We start from the raw sequence: 25,852 nt of genomic DNA, 5'->3' as shown, positions 1-25,852 counted from the left end.
TTCTTTTTTTAAGCTAACAAATCAGCCACTCATTAAAATGCACTTCCTGTACATTTTACATGTCTCCGCAATTCGAAATAGGAAGAAAGTCGGGTGGCAGAAAAAAATGACGTTTTCTAGCCCAGAGTCTGTCTGTAAAGGTGTTAATTCTATAGCAAAAACGCCCGACTACAGTTGCGAATTGCATTAGAAACCTGGTATGAAGAAGCCATCGGAGCAGTTCTCAAACGACCCTCCCTGAAAAAAATATATATACTTTCGAATTAATTGGTAAACACAACAAGCGTACACATGGCGGAAATAAAGTTATCGAGGTAAAGCTTTGTAAATAAAGGTTGCAGTCTGTAACACTTACCTCGAACGAGAAGTTTAAAACAAAGTAGGCAAACACTGTATCACCCTATCCATGTGCATTTTAGCAACTGAACGCCATATATATACGAATTTTGCATATATAGGTCCGAGTTTAGGCGTACATAAAATGTTGCGTTAAAGATTCAAACTGCATCTTAATCCACTTAAATAAAGTAAGAACCCAAAATTAAAAATAAAAGTCACACAAAAACTCTTAATCAGGCGAGATTGGTGAAATTACATCAGCTTGATTCACCATAAACACTTTTTTAGCAAATGAAGTCAAACGTAATTTCCCGAACCGCCTGTGTACTGCAGCCTCTGTTATTGTGAAATAGTAAATATTTGCTTAGGAGTTAGTCCATGACAGGCCGCCGTGCTTCGGCCTGATGAGAGATCAACATTATCAGAGCGAGGACGAAGGCAATGACTGAACAACAGTTTATTTGAAGTGACTGCAACATAATAAACAGCCTGTGGTCAGCTGGAAAACATTCAACTGTGTTTGACAAAGCGAAGCCGGAGGACTAAGCCAAGGCTTTGTCACTGAAAACTATCGAAGCAGAATTGTGACGAGCCCATCAGAAGCTATCAGATCATTTTCATCAACACCCGCCGCTCCCCACCTCCAACGGGGCAATGAAGGCGTGTTTGGTGATGCAAGCAGGAGGAAAAGGTTCAGCTACCTGCGGAACCGTAAACAACACCCATTTGAACAACAGACTAGACCGAGCCGAACACGAATCAAATACAGCCCACGAAGTCCATATATTACAGTAAAAACACAGTTGAAGGCAAGCAGACATGGGCTGCAGTCTCCAAGGTTGCTGTGGGGAGGGGGGAGGAGAAATGCGACACGGCCGCAGCAGGGGGCGGAGCAGGGAGAGCGGCCTTTGAAGTGCACTTCACACGGCCGGCCGGCCGTGAAACTGAAAGCACGGCCGGCCGGCCGTGGAAGCCTTTGATGTCGCAGGGGGTGGAGCGGCACCAAGCTGGGCAACAGATGGCTGACAATTTGATGCTGTGCACGCGCATTTTAGGTCAATGCGCTTGCGCATTGACCTAAAAGCGCATGGGCACAGCACCAAATCGCCAGTTGGGTAAAGTCTGTTTAAGTGCCTATAGTCTCGCTCTGCTCAATGCGCATGCGCATTGAGAGGCGAGTCCTAAAAATACCATCAAATATTTAAATATATGCATTGAGTAAAGGCTTACGAAACGGATTTAGAAACTCCCTACTCTAATTGACTTAGGAATTCACAACTATTTCAGTGCTTAATTTGGAGAAAAAATATAAGCCATGAGGCCCAGGTATTTTCAGAGGCGCACACTGGGGACAAATGCTGAACTTGCCAGATACAAAGCCTGCCTAGGAAAGATTTCCACGTCATGCCTCTTTCTTCAACTACCCTGCACCTCCTGTCTCTTTACCTCTCTCTTGCAGGTACTTTTTTAATCTCTGCTTTCTCCCTTCGTCACAGTTTTCCTGTCTTTCCTTTACCTTTTCCCCATGTCTGACTTTCTCTTTCTTACTCTGAGTCAACGTCCGATGCTAAAAAATAATTCCCAGTTCCCGAAAATTTGTGCTGATGCTCATTACCTGGCACGTTCTGCACATATTCAGCACTGCTCTTCGTGCATTGTCTTGGCACAGAGGCAAACCCAGACCCTTTTACCATTGTGCATTGTTACAGGCTCAGATGCTTAAGACCAGCAAGTGTTTTTCAGCCAATCTGCTTTATTGTATAGTATTGTAACATCTGTTTAGCTCATATTGCACCTATGTGGGGCACTGAAACACTATGCACCTATGTGGGGCACTGAAACACTTACCTACATGAGTAGTAGATTGCACCATGTATGGTGTGTGGTATAAAGGGTGCTGTCTTTGTTTTGATCCTCTGTGGGAAGGGTTTCCATGTTGCGCTTCATGACTACAGAGGTCTGGTTATCGTGTTTTTGAAAGCAGCACTTAGGGGGTCATTATGATGTTGTGCGGATCGCCACCGCCCGACTGGCGGTGGCGATCCGCCCGCCATAACTCCCCGCCCGACCGCCATTTACCCCCGCCATATTACCATAGCGGGGAGTACCGTGGCAGACGGAAAGTATGTCCGCCATCCATATTATGATGACTGCGTTGGGCATGCCTTTCCATGGCGGAGACTCCGCCATGGAAGGCATGCAGAGAATGACTTTGGGGGCCCGTTGGGAGCCCCTGAGGGATATGGGGGGTAGGTGGCTGCACTGGGGGTACCTGTGTTACACCCCTTCATTGCAATGCACAAGATGGCAGGCACCATATGGCAATGCACAACATGCTTCTTTGGCATTGTGGCGGGTGCTGCTTCAAGCACCACCAGCCGCAATGTCAAAGATGCGGGAGGTGACCGCCGGGGTGGCGGTCGCATCCTAATTGGTGGTGCGGAACCGCCGCACCACTGGCAGCTGGGCCCAGCTCCGCTAGGGTGGCAGGCGGACTCCTAATGGGGGCCTTAGTGTACTGAATGAATAAGTGCGAAAGGTAGTCATGCAGTTTATGGTTTTTGGTAAGCTGGCATCTTTGATCAGCTCTGCAGGTCCTTTTTAGGTTGCGCCTGGGCAGCCCATGAGCTACTCTGCGAGCCATGCTGTATTGGAGTATGTACTTGAAACCTCGCCCGCTCTCCGCCCCTATTTTTCATTGGCTTGTGTCATTGTCCTTCCTAAATGCTGACTCTGATTCAGTAATAGGCTTCTCAGTCGCTCCTTAGTACCGCCCTGTCTTCATTAGTAACCTCCCATGAGGACTGGACCTTTTACTGGCGGTGATACATGGTCTTTATTTTCTCCATCTGAGAGCACTATTTTCTTTAATGATCATCACCCATTCCACCCATGACGTGCTTTCCTGATAAAGAGCACACCAACATGCTTTATCACACAGCATGGCCGGGTGGCAGATGCTTTCACTTTAATGTTAAGCCCTGAGGGAACGCGTCTGGCCAGTTTGCTTTTGTCTATGCTTCATTTGGATCATACAGCGCTGTGCAGTGCTCAATTATAAAGCATTACTGGGCAGTTTTTTAGGGCTCGCCTGCTGATGCGCTTGCGCATAGCTGGCGAGCTCTATTGTGGCTTAACTAGAGCTTAACTATCTCGGCGATTTGTTGCTGTGCCCGAGAAAAACAAGCTCAATGCGCAAGCGCATTGGCAAAAAGCGTGTGCACATCAAAGCCACCAGCACATCAAAGCCTCCCTCCCACAGGCATCTCAGCTTCCCCCAGCCGGCATTTCTCCTCGCCTAATTATTCACTGCTCGGCCGGCAGCAACATCAAAGGCTGCTGCTGCCGTGACTCGCATTTCTCCTCCCTCCTCCCCTTTCACTGCCCAGGCCGGCTGTACTTTCACTTTACACGGCCGCCAGGCCGTGTCTCGCGTTTATTTTAACATGGAAGCTTTTCCTTTTCTGGTTGAATGTCTTCTAGCTTTCCCTCACCCTATTCTCGTCACCCTTACTCACTCCCATCAATCTCCCGGACTAAACCCTTCTCTTTGTACCCATTCCGGGAGTGACCTTTGTTTCTGTCAAACTCCTCTGCTTCGTGTGTGAAGCTTTGTAATCTCACTATTGGCAAGCCGCTTGTAGATCCATTTCTCTCCCAGATGCATTTCTCTCCCGGCTCAAGCTCTACCTATCCCATACCGATTTTCTCCCCACTTCCTCCAAGTACAGATTCCTTCCCTCTAAGTATAGTTCTTGCAGATCACCTTGCCAGTCGTAATTTTTTTCATTGCGCATTGAAGGATATATTTTCTTTTTTTCCTGTGGACATTGTCTGACGAGCAGTGCCTAGCAATGCAGCGCTGACATCTCGAGGAAGAGGCGGCTGCATATGAAGAGTGCCCATGTGTGTTTGACATTTTGATCTTTCCTTGAATGCGGGCTCAGGTGGAGGTGTGCTAAGAAACTCAAAACTGCTCCGGTAGTCTGGGTAGTTCCACTGCCAGTTTACTCTCTTGTTTCATGAAAAACTTAGTTTTTTGCTTTGTACCCATTCTCGGAGTGACCTTTGTTTCTGTCAAACTCCTCGGCTCTGCTTCGTGTGTGAAGCTTTGTAATCTCACTATTGGCAAGCCGCTTGTAGATGCATTTCTCTCCCGGCTCAAGCTCCACCGATGCACCCACCATACAGCTCCACTGAGGCACCCACCATACAGCTCCACCGAGGCACCCACCACACAGCTCCACCGATGCACCCACCACACAGCTCCACTGATGCACCCACCACACAGCTCCACCGAGGCACCCACCATACAGCTCCACCGATGCACCCACCACACAGCTCCACTGATGCACCCACCACACAGCTCCACCGAGGCACCCACCACACAGCTCCACAGATGCACCCACCACACAGCTCCACAGATGCACCCACCACCACCGATGCACCCACCACACAGCTCCACAGATGCATCCACCACCCAGCTCCACCGATGCACCCACCACCCAGCTCCACTGATGCACCCACCACCCAGCTCCACCGATGCACCCAGCACACAGCTCCACCGACACAGCTCCACCGATGCACCCACCACCCAGCTCCACTGATGTAACCACCACACAGCTCCACCGACACAGCTCCACCGATGCCCCCACCACAGAGCTCCACCGATGCCCCCACCACACAGCTCCACCGATGCCCCCACCACACAGCTCCACCAAGGCACCCACCACACAGCTCCACCGATGCACCCACCACACAGCTCCACCTATGCACCCACCACACAGCTCCACCGACCCACCCACCACACAGCTCAACAGATGCACCCACCACACAGCTCCACCTACACAGCTCCACCGATGCACCCACCACACAGCTCCACCGATGCACCCACCACCCAGCTCCACCAATGCACCCAGCACACAGCTCCACCGACACAGCTCCACCGATGCACCCACCACACAGCTCCACTGATGCACCCACCACACAGCTCCACCGATGCACCCACCACACAGCTCCACAGATGCTCCAACTAAGCTCCACCAATGCACCCACCACACAGCTCCACCAATGCACCCACTAAGCTCCACCGATGCACCCACCACACAGCTTCACCGATGCACCCACCACAGAGCTCCACCGATGCACCCACCACACAGCTCCACCGATGCACCCACCACACAGCTCCACCTACACAGCTCCACCGATGCACCCACCACACAGCTCCACCGATGCACCCACCACACAGCTCCACCGATGCACCCACCACACAGCTCCACCGAGACACCCACCACACAGCTCCACCGAACGACCCACCACACTGCTCCACCGATGCACCCACCACACAGCTCCACCTACACAGCTCCACCGATGCACCCACCACACAGCTCCACCGATGCACCCACCACACAGCTCCACCGAACGACCCACCACACAGCTCCACCGATGCACCCACCACACTGCTCCACCGATGCAGCCACCCCACAGCTCCACCGACACAGCTCCACTGATGCACCCACCACCCAGCTCCACCGATGCACCCACCACACAGCTCCACCGATGCACCCACCACACAGCTCCACCGAGGCACCCACCATACAGTTCCACCAAGGCACCCACCACACAGCTCCACCGATGCACCCACCACACAGCTCCACCGAGGCACCCACCACACAGCTCCACAAATGCACCCACCACACAGCTCCACAGATGCACCCACCACACAGCTCCACAGATGCACCCACCACACAGCTCCACAGATGCACCCACCACACAGCTCCACCGATGCACCCACCAGACAGCTCCACAGATGCACCCACCACCCAGCTCCACCGATGCACCCACCACACAGCTCCGCCGAGGCACCCACCACACAGCTCCACCAATGCACCCACCACACAGCTCCACCGATGCTCCAACTAAGCTCCACCAATGCACCCACCACACAGCTCCACCAATGCACCTACTAAGCTCCACCGATGCACACACCACTCAGCGCAACCACAGCATCACTCAGCGCAACCACAGCATCACTCAGCACCACCACAGCATCACTCAGCGCAACCACAGCATCACTCAGCGCAACCACAGCATCACTCAGCGCAACCACAGCATCACTCAGCGCAACCACAGCATCACTGGTTCAAATATGTTCTTTCAATGTTTCAAGCTGTTTTCAAGCTTTCATGCTTTATTACAAATCACAAAAATATGTTAATATTTCACTTCTGTTCTTGGATTTTCGTCACAATAAAAAAAACTGAACATAATTTTCACAAAAGTTATTTACAAAAGTTTACGCTATTGCCATTACAAATTAAATAAATTATTTAGGTATTAATTATTTAAAAAAGTTAAAAGCCATTGTTATTTGTAATATCAATACATCTAAGTCACGTAAATACAAAACATGTTGCATTACAAATGCTATAGGTGTTTGCGAAAGTTATAACTATTGGCATTGTAAATGACAAAGCTATTAATTTAGCTATTTTAAAAAATAACACATAAATAAAAAAAATGAATTTATAAGACCAATAGCTCAAACTTTCCTAATGCGAGCCCTATTGCATTTCCAATGCTTGTTTTTTATTGGTCTCACGCATAGACAGCAGGGGTGAGAGGGAGAGCAGGTAGCATTGCCTGCATCCACGGCCGTGTTTCGGAGCCCTGCTCTCCTGCTCATAGTCTGTCAACGCGGCCCGACATAAAAGGGCACCAAGGTGACGCTGATCCACACCATCCACCGCTCCCCTCCCCTCTGGAGGCATGCTTGGCACACAAACTTTGCACAAAGATGCTGCAGCTGAAGTGAGTCACCAATGCACGAGGCATGTAACACATTGATTTTTCTTGGTACAGACAGCTTCCCTCTAAAGATGAGCATTTGGAATGCAATAGGTTTCGCATTCGCAAGAGTTTAAGCTATTGGCATTGTAAATGACAATGCCTTTTATTTATTTTTCAAAAACCAAAACATAAATAAAAAGCATTGTCGTTTACAATTCCAATAGCTCAAACTCACGTAATTGCAAGACCTGTTGCATTGCAGTTGCTTGTTTGGTATTTATTACAGGCGAATACTATCACACAGAGTTTTCCATTCTGAGAGTAATATTTATGATTTAGTTTGTGTTAGTATAGATTGTAGCATTTTGTTGGTATCGCAGGTATGGAAAGATGCAACACACAGCTTTGTTTGTGTAGAAGGTGTTATTTGTGGGCTTGTTGACACGTGGTATCGAGAAGAAGTCTGGCTCCATGGTTACACCTAGAGTGCTTGCGTCTGTTGATTAGTGGGAGAGGCATTGCGTTTCTTGGGCCACATTTCGGGAGGTTGGTGTTGGTGCCATGGTCCACATGCCATGCTCTCTATCATTGCTTTCTTGGGCTTGAGGTGGTTACTCATCGTCCATGCATTTAAGGTGTGGAGACAGTCATCCAGTCTTGATTTGTAGAGGTCTTCTGCACCATCCATTTTGAGAATTGTTTGCTCATCATCTGCATAGTTGTAGAAGGTGAAGTTGAATGATCTAATCCAGTTTGGTAAGGAGGTTAGCTAATTGCTGAATAAGAGAGGCAATATGGTGGACCCTTGAAGGACGCCACAATGTTGGGTGTTAGGGGCCAATGTGAATTGTGTTGGAATGTTCACTATGTTCCCGTCTCTCTCCAACAAAGAGTTTCCATCTTGCTACCCTTTATAAAATGGACTCAAGGAAGACCCGTTTGAAAGCCTAGTCAACCAGACCTTGACTGATCCAACCACCTGGTCCACTTCCACATCAACATCTTCCCTGTGCTGATCCAGATGTCCTGCACTTGCATGCAAAGTAAACTGGGAATGTCACCACATGGAGACCCCTCTGTACCCCATTGAACTCCATGCAGAGTGGTGTGAGATGCTACCAGCTGTGGTTTACATAAAGTAAAACAAATGAATCCACAGTAAAATGTAAAACAGAGCTCCTTCTATTATTTAGAGCCTCACTCTAGGGCTTGTGCTTGGAGCCGCTCACGCTTTGCAGATATTATCACTGTGTTTCTAGGTTGAGTCCCAAAAATCTTTCTAGGGTGATTCCCAAACTTCTGTCCAGTGGTCAATTTGTAAAAAAATAAGTGCCGGGGCTCTCGTCAGGAGGCAGATTGCACTAGCCGATTTCTCCTGTTAGTGCCACCTAAAACGGAACCAACTACTAAACATGAAAGTGGGGAGAGGATGTGGAGTAATGGCCAGAGCTGCTGCCTTAGGAGCTGGGGAACCTGGTTCGAGTCTCGGTGTCAGCTCAACATCCTGTGATTCTGGGCAAATCACTTAATCTCTCCATAAAAATGTGTCCTTAACTGGTGCTCATGAAAAGTGCTGGTGTTGATTATTAAGCGCAGGTGCTGAGCACCGGAAACCACCAGCTCAAATTAAGCACTGCATCTGTCTAATTAAGTATACTAGTATCTAATTAAATACTTTTCAGATGGCAATGTAGAGGTAGTGGAATGACGTAAAATCAGATGATGTTCTGTGGATGTTTAGTCCTTCCACTATTTCATAGGACTGTGACGGGGCGTGGAGTTGCATGTTTGTTATTCTGCTATTTCTATTTAACCTGTTGGCTGCGATTTCGTGGCAGTGCGGCACTTCCGCAAAACGGGCAGGGCCACGTCAGCCGTTGGACGTGCGCAGCACTACGAAGGTCGTGCTCGTGGCGTCCAACGGCAGCACTTAAGGGGTTAATGTCAATAATTTAATGATTCTCAAAAATTTACAAAAGGATCTGCTGGATAAATGGGGTTTCACTCTACAGTGGAGGCGCATGCATTGCATGCTCACCACCCCGGGCAGAGAAAAAGCCCCACAAGAACCAGAGGACGAGGCTTGACGGATTTTGCAGCCGAACTTGCATGCAATTTTACTTACCGGTAAAATGGGGTCTGGTGTTGTGTTCCCTGGAAAACCGGATTTGGCACACCAGGCCAATCATGAACAGACGAAGCATAAGGCAACTCTAAGAGTTTCATCAGCAAATGGAAGCTAAAAACCACAGTCAAATCGGAAATCCAGAGTTTAAGAAAGGATACCATTTTTCAGTCAAACATTTTAATCAACGTGACTAAGGAGTATGAATGCAACAAAGCAGCTCCTGGGTTGTAAACAGTAGCAGTACAAGCTTCACCCACACACCAACAACACATGCAGGATGTGAAGAAGCTGTACAATGTTAACTAGAGTAAAGTAGTGGTGGGAAATGACAGATTAAAATCCAGTCTGTGCACAAGGGCCAGATGTACAAATGAAATACAGGTTGCAAATTGCGATTTTAGTCACCGGTAAATAATTTTATGAACTGAACTATGTATTAGTAGGTCGGTCCGTAAAATTCCGAATTATAGTGGGTTGCAATCTGTTCTACCTCCTGAACATTAATGAGCTAGGTCGCAAATTGTGACTCACTAATTTTAAAGGCCTTCTCGGGTATGGTGACCTGCTGTGGCCTGCAAACCACCATGTCTGAGATTGCTTGTAAATAAAGCAAACTTTTTTTAATGCAGCCCTTTATGCTCAAAGGAAACTGAGCTGTGTTAAAAAAGAAAACTTTTTGGTTCTTGGGAGTTGGCCGTTGTCTCATGAACTATTGTCTATTCTCTTTAATTTACAAAGAGGAAACGACTGAAGGGGGACCACTTGACATATGCGAATGGGATACCATCTCCCTTGAGGTCTCGGTAACTCTTCACTTTTTATTATATAGTACACCAATTTGGTATTTGGAAGGGACGCCTATAAAACATCCTTTCCAGGTGCCTAACTGATATCCATTCGCATATTAGGAGTCTGAAAAGTGTTTCCAATTCCTAAGAGGGGATCAGTGTATCTGAAAAAAGCATTTTTCTGATCATAGACGCTGAATAGCAGTGTTTGCAACCGTAAAAATACTCACTACATCCGGCCTCCTGGTATTGTATTGTGTCTTGGTCTGAATGGTCATTAAAAGTGCTGTCAAGTGGCTGAAATCCTATCTGGGGTATTGTGTCCCATTCTGGAGGGTCACATCTTAGGTTTGATTATGAATCTGTTTGTATATTTAATGGTGGGCGAGTTTGGCTGTATATTTCTATTAGTGAGATGGTAAGTCGATTGGTTTGTGGGTGGCTGGTTGAGAATGAATGTATGAATGAGTCAACAAGTAATCGGGTAGATTGATGCACACATGGATGAGTGAATGAGCAGTGAGCAAATTGGCGAAGGGATGAATGGATGAGTCAGAGAGTAAATGTATGGGTCAGTGAACTAACGGTGGAAGAGGCTTTGATTTGGAGGTCTGCATACGTTTATTGATGGGTTAGTTTGTGTCTGTGGATGTGCAAATAGGTGAGTGAGTGCATGGAAAGGTGAGTGAGCGTATAAATGAGTCTGAATGGGCTATTGGTTACAGGTAATTGAAAGCTGACAACTGATTGGGTGGATAGATGGTGTCGATGGTCTCTGCTATCTGACCTCACATCGCTCTCCATCTATCCACAGTGTCGTGGTTGGCCGGGAAAGTCTGGGAGCCTGGGTGCTTCCGGTGCTGCCAGTGCCGAGACTGAGAACTGAACAGAGGCGGCGGCGTTGACAGGTAAGTTTATTATTATTATTTTTTCTGTTCTAAGTTAATTTCACATTACTTCAGAACATTGTCATACCGTCTCACAAGGACAGTGCTAAGAGAAAAGACAAGAGTATGCTGTTGATTGGACTTAAGAGTATCTTTTCAAACCCACTGAAAGTAAAACAAGACTGGCTGCATGGGAACTTCTATGAGAACTTCTGTATTCTCCCACTAGTAGAAACACCGTGCCCGCTGGCGTAATGTGGTCTATGACACTGTGAAATAGCATTGCTGCAGCCTACGTATTTTACAAGCACCCAACCTACCAGACCGTTCTCAACTTCTCTAAACCACCAACCCTCTGTTCCTTTGTAGCACTAAAGAGCGGCCTTCAGATGGCACAGTCTGACTGTGATCTTGGTGTTGTGTTTTTTATGTGCCTGCTCAGAGCCATAAACATAAAAAGAAAATCTCAGACTGGAAAACCCAATGCGGTCACCAGCTGAGTGGACTGTAGCCATAAGCATTACATAAATAGGTAGAAGTGATCGAAGGGGCGAGGTTACTGAATACCATCAACTGTGCACCTCTCTCAAACTTCATGATCCCTCACAATGCTAGGCACTGCATCCCATAACACGACAACCACACCTCCGTGGTCCTCACACATGGCATACATGGTGTATCGTGCTGCCCATCCAGGCAAGCAAATCAGCGCCCCACATAGAGGTAGTCAGTGCCATATAAATATTACAATACAACATAATAAATAGCTGTGGACTCAAGTATTTAGCATTTTTTTTTATTAAGGTGCCCGGTTGTCAAAGCAAGTGTAATATCTGGCATTTCATGTCACTTGCGCTATCCCGACGATTTCGCTGTAATGACGCACAGTGACGCAACCTCATTATGTATTTTTCAGCCAAGCCAATGATCTTGGATGGATTGAGTTCTGATCTGTCTTCCTCTTTACTTGCCTCTCTTTGAAATCCCACTGGTCCAGCATTGTGACTTGAGGGATCCCTTTAGCTTTCATCGCTCTAGAAAGTCTACGATAATGAAGTCAGATTGTGGTGACAGTTGATGTAAAATGTGTTTATTCCAGATAAAGCTCTGGTGCATGCACGCCACCACATGCAGGGACAGCTGATTTTTCAAAATGGTGGAAATGAGATCACCTAAGCCAGCCTGATCCCTGCTGAACAACTCAGTCATGCAGCGCATGTAGCTCCCAGAGACCTGCCCCTGCAAACATTGTATTCCTGGAGTAGACAGAAAATGGCCTTGAAAGAGGAAGGGTGCAAAGGAAGCGGTGTCTGTGGAGGCCAGGCTTCTGGTTTCATAAATTGTAGAACTCACGCTGTATGAGGTAGTCTGGTCGGCGTGCTTGCAGCCAGCAGGAGAGTGGAGATTCATGGCGGTGTCAGCGAATCTGAGAAAACAGACCAGTTTGGGACTTCTGACTGCAAAGAGGAGCCCAGAGGCAGCCATCAGCAGGTGAGAGCCAAGGGCACCTGGGCACTACGCCACAATTACAGGTGACCCCGAGCAATTGAGGTGTTAACCAGGTTCACATACCAGCACTGCAGGGTGAGATATTTACCAAGTCCCGTAATTAACTCCTTTTCCGGGTTTTTACTCAGAAATGGGGCAGAACATTCACTGCAGTATGTGCCTACCACACACAATTTTGCACAGCCCCATGTTTATCATGGTACATTTTGGCAGCTTTGAACAAGAGAAATTTACTTGGAGGAAATTGCAGGGGTGCAATATTTTTCACACCTGATAATTACCCCATATGGAATACAGCGTTTGGGTCGGAATCTCAAACCTTAAACAACCCGAGTTTGCGACGACATCAGAGTTTAGCCTCAACATCAGAATCAGGGCCTAAGTAGAGCCTTAGAGGTTTCCACTAGTGATGTAATGTATAATGATCGGGCACCCATGCAGAATGTGTTAGGGGCCTCTGACCAAGTCATGTCTCACAGTTGTATATGATTTCATAGAAAAATTATTTCATGGGAATCCATCACTGAGAAACCATTTCATCTAAACTATTTAATGGATATTTTCAGAATGACTGGCATTTCCCTGTTCATAGAAACCAATTCATAGAATGTCTTTTTAGTAGAAATAGCTTTTGAATGCCAATTTTTTTAAAGTGTAAATGCGATGGTTGCATGTCTAACTTTCAGAAACATTTTTGTTGGAGAAATGTCAGTGCTTTGGTTCAGGGGACATTATTTCGTATTTATTTCTTTTACATTGTCAAACAATTACTTCTGATGATATTATTTGCTGACTTTTCATCACCCGTAAACACCATTGATCGCTGACCGTTCACATCCCCTAACCACCATCAATCCCTGCCCCTAAAATCTCTTACCACACCTAAGCTACATTCATCCCTAAAAGCCTAAAATCCCTTTCCATCCCAAAAATCCACCATCCCTGAAACATAAAATCCCACACTACCCCTAACTCCACCCATTCCTGAACCCTAAAAACCCCTTTCTATGCCTAAACCCCACCAGTCACATACCCCCTTAAAATACCTCAACGCACTCAAATTTCACCCATCACTGAACCCTAAAAGTCTTAAACACCAGCCATCCACGACCCTAAGAACTCATCACTCTACAGTACTCATACCGGAACCCTAAAACCTCTTTCTACATTTAAACTTCACCCGTATCCTGAATACTTAAACCCCTTACCACTCTAAACTCCACCCCATGCTGAACTCTAAAATCCCTTCACCACCCCAGCCGCTAACCATAATTAAACGTCAAAAACCCTCACCAGCCCTAAACTCCACCCATCCATAAATTCTAAAACTCCTCTTAACATCCTTCCACTTCACCCATCCATGTCACCTAAAAACAAATCACACACATAAACACCACTTATCTGTGATCTCTAAAAGCCCTTCACCAGCCTTGCACTCTCCCATCTCTGAACTCTATAAAAACCCCTTTCGATACCCAAACGCCAATTATTCCTGACCCCCAAAACCCCCTCATCACCCTAATCATTACCCATCCCTGAACCCAAAAACCCAACGGTATTCCTAAACTCCACCTAAGTATAATGTAATTTTTGATTTTTCCATAAAGATCTTTCCTTTAAAATGTTTCCTTTAATTTCAGGTTATTTTGTATTTACTTAAAATTACCTTTCCTCAAAATTGATTTTCCATGATATGGTATCCTCCAATGTGTTTTCCTAGTTTTTGTTTTCCATTCATTCACACACATATCTCACAGATATTCATTGAACTTCTGTCTGATTAGGACTGTCTTGCAGGGCTCTGAGGGCTCTTGGATGGGTGCCCCCTCCCAATCCCCCCTTCGCTGCAAGGGCCTGCGTTACTCCCCTGGTTCCCACATGGGCTTAATGTGCTAAGTAGATAGAAGAGAACTCTTTCTCTGCAGTATATATTCACATATGATAATAAATCAATCAGTATTCATAAAAGCCAGAAAATCACCTGAGGGCCTCAAGGTGGTGGATTTGCTAGCTGCTTCGTGGGGAAACCAGTGAAAAACGAATCAAAAGCAGGAGAAAGCACTCAGAAAAAAGGTGGAGAGGAATGCAAAAGAAATAAAAATGAGGCAAGATAAAGTACTCAGGGAAGGTGGGAGAGGAAGGAGAAAGCTGTAAGAAACAAGGCAACAGCAGGAGAAAATACTCAGAAAAGGGGGGAGTGAAAGGAGAAAGCTGTAAATAAAATGAGGCAAAAGCAGAAGAAAACAATCAGAAAAGGGGGGAAAGGAAAGAGAAAGCAGTAAAAAATGAGGCAAAAGCAGGGAAAGCACTCAGAAAAACAGCGGTAAATGAAGGAGATAGCAGGAAAAATGAGGCAGACACAGAATCTTTCAGCTGCCGTTCAGGGAGTTATTTATCTATTATTGGACAAATTGCCATATTTCAAGCTTCAGAGTCTGGCTTGGTAAATCCCAGCTTAAAACATGTTGTTGGAGGGGACCAGAATACCAGAAGCCATCATTTCAATGAACCAGACAAGTGTAAAGAGTTAAAAAAAAATTACATCTGTGCAGGAACATTAAATAAAGGGAAGGTGATCAAACAGGGCTTTCCTAATCTAGAAATGTCACATGCATTGTTATTGAGGGCATGTCATTTTTTTATACGTCTTCTCTTGAAATGTAGGCGCTATATAAATGACGTGTAATTATCAAGGACCCCCTGAATACATAGAGTTTGTGATTCCTAGGTCAGGGATTAATAAACAATCGACATAAAACAACCTAGGCAATCATGAGTTGAACTTTTTTTTTTAAAAAAAGGAAATATTAAAAGGAAGAGAGCTACCAGTAAATTCAGATTCTGATATTTATTAACATATTATATTAAAAGAAACATCAATTCCATATACATAGAGAAATCATGAACAGATCAATTAATCACCGCACATTAAAAACAAATGAATACAACAACCCAATTTTTGACTTATCATAAAAAATCATATATAAAACGTGGCACAATAATTCTCGACCCGCGTTTCGGCGGCCAGCGCCTTCTTCTGGAGGAGCCACGTGTTTTAGACGAGAACGATCTGTTTAAGATAGAAGATAGGAGCATTTTGATTCTCTGATGTAGTTTCCAGAACCCTGACTCTCGCCGCCGGACCGTTAGAGTTCTTTACAATATCGTTAGGAGGAACCTAAAAGAAAGGAACTTCCCCACATCAGGAGGACTTTCCGACACAGAGAGTATATTCATAGCCGCCAAGCTAATCATTAATTTATCGGTAGCACGGACGGCAAGAAGGCTAAGCCCGTTTCATCTTTTATATCAGACCCGGTTCTACTTTAAACAGAAATCCTAGATCTATATGTAACCCGGTGTAAAAGTCTGACACCACGCAATGTTCTGAGACCCGACATGCCCACAATTTGGATATTTGTTATTCAGAAGATAATTGTGAAGAAAGAAAGAATTTGAGCCATCCATGCTCCTATCTTAAACACATCGTTCTTGTCTAAAACACGTGGCTCCTCCAGAAGAAGGCGCTGGCCGACGAAACGCGCGTCGAGAATTATTGTGCCACTTTTTATATATGATTTTTTATGATAAGTCAAAAATTGGGTTGTTGTATTCATTTGTTTTTAATGTACGGTGATTAATTGATCTGTTCATGATTTCTCTATGTATATGGAATTGATGTTTCTTTTAATATAATATATTAATAAATATCAGAATCTGAATTTACTGGTAGCTCTCTTCCTTTTAATATTTCCTTTTTTTTTTTAAAGTTCAAATTATGATTGCCTAGGTTGTTTTATGTCGATGGCGCTATATAAATACCAGTGACACATTCTTCATGACATCGGGGATGGGCAAACGAGATACAAACATAGCTTCAATTATTTATCCTTTATACATGTACATTAGCATCACAGGAGAATACAAACATTCCTTGGTAGCAATAAAACTGTTGTTCTGGGTTTTCCACATCACCCACTTGAACTGTGCACGGGAAGTCTGCACATTTGTGGTCATTCGTGTCATGCTATGCGATGTCACATGATAACTTTAATGTTTTCCACTGTCCACACAAAAAACATAGCAATATTTTGTAGTTGTCACGGAAACAGACAGTTTTCTGCTTTGCTATCACAGTAGAGTCATTCTTAAAACACCAGCACAGTGACCTGTGTCTGTCTGTGCACCAGTGAGGGTGCTGTCTTCAGGACATAGTGTTATGTTTCATATAGGTACCCTATATAGGCCCGGGTAACATCATAGCCCTTCACCTACATTACCCCCCCTACGCTAAACTGTAACAAGCCTTTTAGTATTGAACCTTTACCTTATTCTAGTCCCGGGCGCAGACTAAGGGTTTCCCTGAACAATAGCATTCGATGACTTCATCTTTAGACTGTCGCAGTATGAATGAATGTTCATAAGGACTCTTGGAAACCAGGCAGGGGCTACATCCACCTGCATAATATCTACGTACAAGGTTCATTCCATATGTCATCCTCAAACCCAACAATGGCAAATAACAGAAACAAGGGAAAAAGGAACCCTAGATACTTTTCTGTATAAATACAGCACCTCTTGCTAGTATTAGTTAGAGGGAACCAAGACTTCCAAGCCGACACACTGACCAGACACGCTGAGGCTCCTGCATGCAGACGCTCCAGCTGGCAGTCATCTAAACATCCCTTGCGTGGTGTCCAAGTCGAGACCAGGACGGGGTCCCACACTCTCTTGCTTCAGGTAATGGGGTTAGAATAAACCTAGAGGGATTCTTGGCTTCACACCGACTCACATGCTAGGTACACTTGGGTACATCTAGATAGGCATCGTAGGATAACGCACGCTTTCTTTTATCATGCATGTTATATCCATGTATGTGTTCATGATTATTGCAAAATGGTTGAACTGTACTATCCTTTTATATTCACTGTACTGCTGATCATATATATCAGCTACTGTCTAACGGTTGTCGCAGCACATATATTTTACACTACAAGAACAACTGTGCCATAAATACTTATTGTGCCCTGCCCAACTGTTTCTTCCGTATAACTCTCTGAGACGAAGTAAATAAGCACAAGTGACTGAGCGAAAGGTAGTACATTGTTTCCACGATCGTGAGGCATCACGGCTTGTCATGATCTAAGGTTGCCAGAAACTATTCTCTCCACGATAAGAGGAGATTATAGTGGCACTGTGAGCCAGCTAATGGAAATAGGCTAACATACGCAGTGGGGTGCTCTGAATTAGTTTGCAACCAGTCCTACAGTTTGTTATCCAAACGTTCAGTTCCTGCATGGGTCCTATAGATACTACACGACAATAGTGCATTGGAATGTTCCTTAGTTTGCTACACTTCCCAGCGAAAAATATCAGCCATCTGTTCACGTTTTTAAGTTCTGCAACAACCCTGGCATGAACTTAATGTATAAATCCTCAGGGGCGAAGCTTACTCATTGAGATTCGGAGAGGGGGGGAGAAAATGTGCACCCATTTAAGGAGTACTTCTACGGGTGCAAATGTACTACTTTTAAGGTAAACTAATCAATAAGTATTTAAGATCCCGATAAAAATAAATCAACAAGTTAAACATTTTTAGTGAAATGAGAGTGTTGAGAAAAAACCCACATACATAGCAGACCTGACTCTGGGCCCCCAGACCCATTACCAAACCACAAATACATTTTGAGGGGTGTCACACCCATAGGCCACTGCTGAAGCTTCACTTCTGCCCTTCCAACCTGATAGTTTCCCCTGAGAACTGATGACTATTTTAATCTACAACACAACAAGCCAGAGTTTTTGCCTTGGTATTGCTAATTTTAAAAGCATTTTCGCTGCACACACTCTTCTTCGTCTCTGCTACAAGAAGCTACAATTGTCAAATCAGTGCATGTGAGCAGGGCTCCATTTTTCTAGTCCTTTCCTTTTACGAGTAATTTTATCATGTGATCGATGGCCCCATGTACTGAGCTGCAAATAGAGGAGGGATGCAGACAAATTAATAGGGCGAGCTGAGCCATGGGTCTGGCTCGGCTCTAAGAGTCTGTGCATGTGCCGAATCATGAAAAATATCGGCAGGTTTACTAAAAAATATGATATCCCTTTGAAATTAACAAAAGTGATTTCTTTTAACATGTGGACGTGTTTCGCCTTAGTACATCAGACTATGTCACTCCATAGACAGACATTTATTAAAAGTTTTTAGAAACATTCATGGGTCTTCCCCCCTAAGCAATGCCATTAGTGAACTAAGAGGTAAGTCAGTAGCCCTGTAAACTCTAAACATGGTGTAGATTCTTATTATAGATGGAGCAACATTACAGTGTATTAAATAAACGTAAGAGGTGTTTGTACAGCGCACATCCTGAATGCAGGCATTTGAAAGTGCTCTCATAGGCTGATAATAAAGAAGAAGGAGGCTTTGTGAAATAAACTATTTGCCTAGGATCACACAATTTGGGGAAGCAGGTATGCCGGGTGTTCATTCCAGGTTATCTGGTTTTACTTATTAAAATTCAATTAGCAGAGTGGGTATCTCTGTCAACCTTTCTTTCCCTAAATCAGAGGGACCATTGGAAGAGTGTTCTATTGGTCCTTTTAATTTGTTTAAATCTTGGTTGGGATCCCTATAAATAAAGTATGGGCACTAGGAATCATGAAACCAATTTTAACCTTCACAAATTTTGTATCTTCATACTCACCAGTCGCGTCACTGTTGCACCAATCACAACATCGGGCTGTGAAAAGATCTCCCATCAATAGGTGCCATCCCTCCACTTTGTAGGAGTAGAAGGGCCTGGTTAGCATTGCAGCACCAGCCTAGCAAAGAAGCTGGTCCCGATGATTAAGCATGCCTCCTAAGTGGGTGAGGGTTTTAGTATCCTTATTTGGAATGCCCTAGATAGACACTAAGGGCCCGATTACGATGCCGTTAGGAAGGCCTCCTAACGGCATTTGGTCAGTCTGAATCGGATCGAGAACGTGTCTTTTCGACCGACTCGGAAAGGTTTCCTACCAACTGGGTACGATGCGAGTTAGGCGTTAGGAATATCCCAATCCGAACCCAACGGTATTTTGAATGACCGAGCCAAATGAGCAGAATCATACGTGTCTATGGGGGGAAACAACCTTTACAACACAACCATTACATCCACTACACTTACAACGCAGGCATTACATCGCAACATCCTTTACAACACATGACACTACAACGCAGGCATTATAACACATACCATTACAACGCATGACACTACATCGTATGTCACTACAATGTAGGCATTACAATGCATACCATTACAACTCATACCATTGGAGTTAGAATAGTAATTTTTAACCCCTACACTATCCAACACTTACCCTACTGTTGCACCCCCTGGAGTTAGAATAGTAATTTTTACCCCTACACTATCCAACACTTACCCTACTGTTGCACCCCCTAGAGTTAGAATAGTAATTTTTACCCCTATACTATCAAATACTTACCTTAAATGCAATGTAATGGTATGCGTTGTAATGGTATGCATTGTAAAGGTAGTATGAGATGTAATGGAATGCGTTGTAAAGGTAGTTTTTTAAAAATGCGATGTAGTGTCATGCGATGTAATGGAATGCGTTGTAGTGGATGTTGCGATGTAAAAACTGCGTTGTAAGTGCATGCGTTGTAAATGAATGCATTGTAGCATCATACATTCGTCAACGGGCCACATTTCATAACGACTGAGTACGATGATGGATTTGGAAAGACCTTTCCGAATCGCGTCGTCCGAATCAAATCGGCAGTCAGAATCACACTTTGGGGGTCCGTAGTGGCCCCCCCTGCACATGGAGCCTTCCCAATGGGGCTCATGGGAGTACCCATGGATACCCCCTTACCATGGCAGGCATCAGGGGATCATGCCTATGCATTTGGTTGGAATAAAGGCTCCCATTGAAGTCAATGGGAGTCCGACCGAATCATATCTGGAAGCATCCGGATGCATCGTACTCGGTCGGTTGGACTCTCCCGATCCGAGTCGGTCGGAAACCATTCCCAAACCCATTCAGTCGAGAAGATATCCTAACTGCATCCGAGTCGGTCGGAAACCATTCCCAAACCCATTCAGTCGAGAAGATATCCTAACTGCATCATAATTGGGCCCTACTAACCCCAACTCTTAGGTAATGGGTAGTCCCAAACATTTTCCCAGGGGCCACAAAGTTTGATCTGTTTTGAGACTGAGGGCCCCACTGAGACCAGCAGTGTGGTGGTCAGAGATTGGGGGTTGAGGGGGTTTGTAGCATGCTGGGTGTAGGGGAAGCAAAGCATATACATCTTGTGTCTGAATTGCACAATGTGAAATCAAAAACTTGGGATTAATCCTGGTTTCTCCATTTAGCCAAATTGTAAGAGCCAAGGCAATTGCTTTATTTCACTTTACCTCCTTTTTCTTCATTATCGCATACATGACTTCAGGATATGTTAGAAAATCTTTTGTGTTTGATTTGATAAACTATAATGTTCATGTATAATAGAAACTCAGGTCACCCAAAGAATTCACATAACAACTGACTGCCTCTTAGTTCACTATCGGCATTGTTGTCAGGGTGGAGTAAGAATTAATGTTTCTAATTTCATGTTTCAAACTTCTCACTTTTAAATAAAATACTTCTCAGCGCACTGATATAATCTGATGTACTAAGGTGAAATGGTTCTGCATGTTGATGATCTACACTTTAAAAATTTGAAAATACTATAATACTTTTATACATTTGCTGAAAGATGCCATTAACGTTAAAGGTGCTTCTAAATCTTAACAGTACATGACACCCTACTTCATTTTTTTCTTTAACTTCAATTAACCTTTGAATAAAGTTTTCCCGTTTATTTTGCTTTTAAAAAATATTATTGCTGAGTTAAATAAACAGCAGCCTAGTGCTGCTGTTTACCGGGAGCCGCATGTAAAGGTCAATAAGGGCTGCATTCGGTCTCCAGGCCATACTATGAGTATCACTGTCCTAGGTGTAAAGTAGAGGCTCATTTTTTGGAATGTCGCATTTGTTGTTGTATAGTTTATATAATGGAGCCTGAGTGTCAGTCATAAAACAACTTCATAGCTCTAGACAGTTCCTACCTTTAAACCTATCGGACCACATCTCTCTCACTTAAAGGCACTTCGCTGGCTCCTGTCACCAGAAGATCAGCTTTCAAGATACTCTGCAATACTCACGCTGACGTGCCATGAACAAGACCAGCTTTCTTGCGGGTTAAGCTTAAGGGTACTTGCAAAAATGAACATTGCTGTCCAGAGTAGCAGCCCCGCTAATCATGCAACACTAAAAAAAGAAAAACACCAAGGCATACTTTCGCTGTTCATGCTGCAGAACTATGGAATTTGCGTCCAGCAAATATACAGACCATTGACAACCCCTTTAGGAGAATGGACTTTTTCCCAGATGAAAGCAATGGAAACTGGTAGGTAGATATCATCCTACTACCATGCCACATGGAGTGGAAGACCCCAAGATCTTACTTTCCCGCAGATCTCCCAACTAGCGGGAAATTGACAGGACAGAAGAACTAAACCTGGGCGTAGTTTGAGTAGCAGCACTGCGCGTAGCTATGCAAAGGGCACTACGCACGCTACGGGAAGCTATGCGAACTGCGTAGTGCGGTAGGGAAATGCTGTTCGCACTATGCTGGATGCTTGTCCGCACTTTGCTATCATTGCAAACAACATCTTGCGCAGTGCAAGTGGTCGTTTTCTACCACTCGAGTAGATTTGTACTCGAGCAGCAGCTTTCTGAACACGGACTGGTAGTTTCTCATCGCGAGCGGTCACAAGCATACGTGACCACTTGCAATGAGAAACCTGTCCTCCACACGTTGAGAATCTCACCAGGAGTTTTTTTCCCCCCACGCTCGCGATCGGCAACTTGATGATGCTGATCGCGAACGAGGAGAAAGTCTTGCCGGGATGTTGATTTTGCTCGTTCGCGGTCGCCAACTTGCCGTTGAGGACCACGAGCAAGCAAAAAATGCCGCTGAGCTACACTACGCGTTTTTGCACTGTGCTACGTGCAATTCGCGTAGTGTGTAGTAGCGCAAACTGCGCACGCTCCCCGAGTGTAGCGTAGTACTATGCCCAAGGTTAAAAAGAACTCAGGAGAATCGCTCATCCCAACAAACATGCTGCTCACATCTGAAAGAAATGGAATCTGTATAACAGCTAATTACTAAAATTATAGGACTGTCAAAACCTTTCTCCATCTAAGTACAACAGACCTCTTTAAATACATCTTAGTAATTGTGAATCATTACTACACAAATCTCACTCTGCATTTTCCTCCACCTTCGTCACTCGTGAGGTCTCAGTTTGGCCATAGATTACGCATGGTTTACACACTGATTTACCGCATGGATGGCATCACGCCTCACCTAAAATACATCTAACTAATGACAATGTTATGACATACATATACAAGGAAGATTTTTTTCCTAGAACTAAAAGTGTTTTTTTATTTTGGTAACAAATTACGTCATAACTATGGCCTGATTTACACTTTGCAGGATAGTTTTTACTCTGTCTCCCTCAGAGTACCCATCTTCAGAATCCAGAGTTTTCCATTTGCCTAGAACACAACTGTAGAGTTTGACGGGAACCGCCGTCACCATGGTTCCTATCAATGAGTTAAAAGTTTGACGGACTGCTCTGTTAAACATGATAGCCACCCGTCAAACTTTAAGCTGCTTTTTGTTTCTTCAAAATCCCAAGGTGGAATTTTGTTTGAAAAAAAACTCAAGAACGACTCCACACCATGGGAATTCTTTGCCCATTGTGTGGTAGTTATTTTATCATTTTTACTTTCCCTTGTCAAATGGCCAAACCTCCGACGGCCAGAGACGTTTTAAGGAATAGGCAAAGTGGGCTCTGCCCCAGGGCCCCTGCCTTTCAGGGGGCCCCCAGCTGAAGCCAACTCTGTTCTGCAGAGAGTCTTGCCCTGATGGCCTTGAATAATTATTAAACAGACTGTTGCAAATACTGTTTGCCTTTAATTTATTTTTAATCTGAGTAATGTGTGAGTCTGTTACAAGACATTTTGTAGACAAATGTGTTTTTGTTTCATGCAACAGCCATAAAAAGGTTTCTTTTAGATCCAAACAGGATCTCACATGAGAAATGGGAGGGTGTCACAGAGATTATTTGCATTCATATTAGTGAGCTGCTGCTGTGTTACAATATCGAAAACCTGCATCACAATCCCTGAATATTTGATATAAACACATTTAGAATTTGAATCAGTTTGTCCGTGCACTATCAGTGACTGTGCCAAAGAGGACATTTAAAGAGCTGAAACTGGATCATAAATCCAAAGCTGATCTGCACAGGGCCCCCCAAAATTCGTTTGACATAGGACTCAAAATGCTTACCGATGACCCTTACTTATTCGCCCATCGAGGCGTATGTCAGCGATGGAGGCAGAGCCGGTTCAGTCACTGACATCCTTATGCCTTTCTGACTATAAATCAGTAGGCGGGCCTTCAGTTTGGCGGAGATTGCACTCCATTCCGACAGAATACCATCTTGGCCTTACTCTAAATCAGCCCTCATATGTCTAAGAGCTTTAGGACAACAATTCCTTCTAAACTCGTGTGCATGACATAGCTACTAAGGTATAAAGCATCCTATGTATGGTCAACTATATGACCAGGCACCTGCCACAGCTGATAATGAGAGGACCTTTCTGCAGAAGATATGCCTCCTAGATAACAGACAGCAGGCCAGTTGGTGGTATCCTATGCATCATGAAGTCAGTGTTGGTATTCAACAACATTTACCCAAATATACAAAAACAAAACGTTATCCACTTATAAAATGAATTGAGTAATATATCTGGATGAGAAAACTATCAAAGTGCATGAAAGCTGCATAATCAATAGCTTGACAGACAATAACCATATTGCACAACCTAATCACAAATACTTGGTTCCAAAGGCGTAGTTTCCTACCCCCGAAAAGCGCTTCAGTAACTCCTCAGAGGTGTTGAGTTTTGCATAAATAACTATACCACACATATCATGCTGCAGAGATGCAAAATGTATATTAAACAGGACAAATAAGTCATTAACACCAATGGGCGATTTCTGAGAGCTGGGAAGACACAAAAGACCATACTAGACATTTTTACACAATGAGTCATCACTCCAGACTTTGCATATCTGTTTTGTGTCTGGACGGAAAGTGGGAAAAATAACTGAAAGTTTCAGTAACCTTTGCCCTTAACAAAGCAGTAAGGTGACTTTCGAAAGATGTGTTTTCTACAGAAATGCAAGCTGAGGGACTTTTTTTTCTTTTCAGGTCTGGTCTTGTGCCAGCTTTAGCTGTTTCGCCATCCTTGGGTTTTCTGAAAAAAAATCCCCCAAAATATATACAAATATGCATACTCATAAAAGCTTTTGGTCAACACACTTCATGTATTAGTTGATTCAGGATTGTTCACTTTGACCCCAGGGTATCAGAGCGCTTTACAGAGTTTACACAGCAACAGTTACAAAAAAACATAAGATAAGAATACAGAGTCAAAAAAACAAAAGAACAATAGATGGTGTAGTAGATGGACGAATTAGTTCGGAGGTAGCGATGGTAGGTTGTTACAGAGGTAGGAGGAGTAAATGCAAAGTTGTTTCCAAAGGTAGAGATGTTGAAGGCTTTTTGAAGGATGAGGGGGAAATGTGTCCAGGAACATTAATTTTTGTAGGAGGTAGGGTTCAGGTATTTGTTAAAGAGAAGTTGTTTGAGTTCTTTTATGAAGTGTTGAAATGATTGAGTGTTACATAGGTCCTGTAGCGGAGCATTCCAAATTCTGAGCATAGTACAAACTGGTGAATCAGTGCTTAATTTGCAAAAAAAAAAAAAAAAAAAAAGATAAGTGCCAGGGCCCTTGTTAGGAGGCCACTGCAGCTTGCACAACCCACTGCCCCTCCAGTCTCCAGTGCGGCCAGTGCCAGTAACAACACAACTGTTAATCATCACACAGGTGTGACAATTCAGAATATTCCAAGCCCCAAAGCTATAAGAATGGCTTGAGCAGCATTTATTTGTCGTTTTAATGTACATTGAACTAATAAACAACTGTCATTGTGCTCATCTCCAAATTACACAAACAGCACCACCATGTGGCAGGCTGCATAAGTGCCAGTGTTAACAATCGTGTGCCAGTGCTGAGCATTGGAAAGCACTGGCTCAAATTAAGCGCTGAGGTGAGTGATTTTTCTTTCTTAAGTTTGGTTGGAATCAGGAGTAGAGTGTTTGAGCTTCACAAATGCCTCTTTTGGCCAGCTTTTGATAGTTTGTGTGTGAGGTAGATAGGTTTTTCAGTGTAGAGAGCTTTGTGGGTTATAATTTAATAAGAAAGCTTGTCTGTGTTCCAGC

General features: G+C 44.3%; 1 protein-coding gene across 6 annotated transcripts in view; it reads left to right on the top strand.

The window, feature by feature from the left end:
* The window catches only part of ADGRG1 (adhesion G protein-coupled receptor G1), a 526,961-nt gene that overhangs the window by 269,296 nt on the left and 231,813 nt on the right, over positions 1-25,852 (top strand). For 5 of the 6 annotated variants that reach the window (XR_015302413.1, XM_086945013.1, XM_086945009.1 and 2 more), the window contains exon 3: positions 10,859-10,952. The exons of the other annotated variant lie outside the window; for it this stretch is intronic. The gene's annotated coding sequence lies outside the window, so the exon portion shown is untranslated. The remainder of the gene's footprint in view (positions 1-10,858; positions 10,953-25,852) is intronic. 6 annotated transcript variants of the gene reach the window in all.

The sequence above is a fragment of the Lissotriton vulgaris genome, chromosome 12 (genome assembly GCF_964263255.1).
Source record: "Lissotriton vulgaris chromosome 12, aLisVul1.2, whole genome shotgun sequence".
NCBI lineage: Eukaryota > Metazoa > Chordata > Amphibia > Caudata > Salamandridae > Lissotriton > Lissotriton vulgaris.
This window is presented reverse-complemented; position numbering and strand designations above follow the sequence as displayed.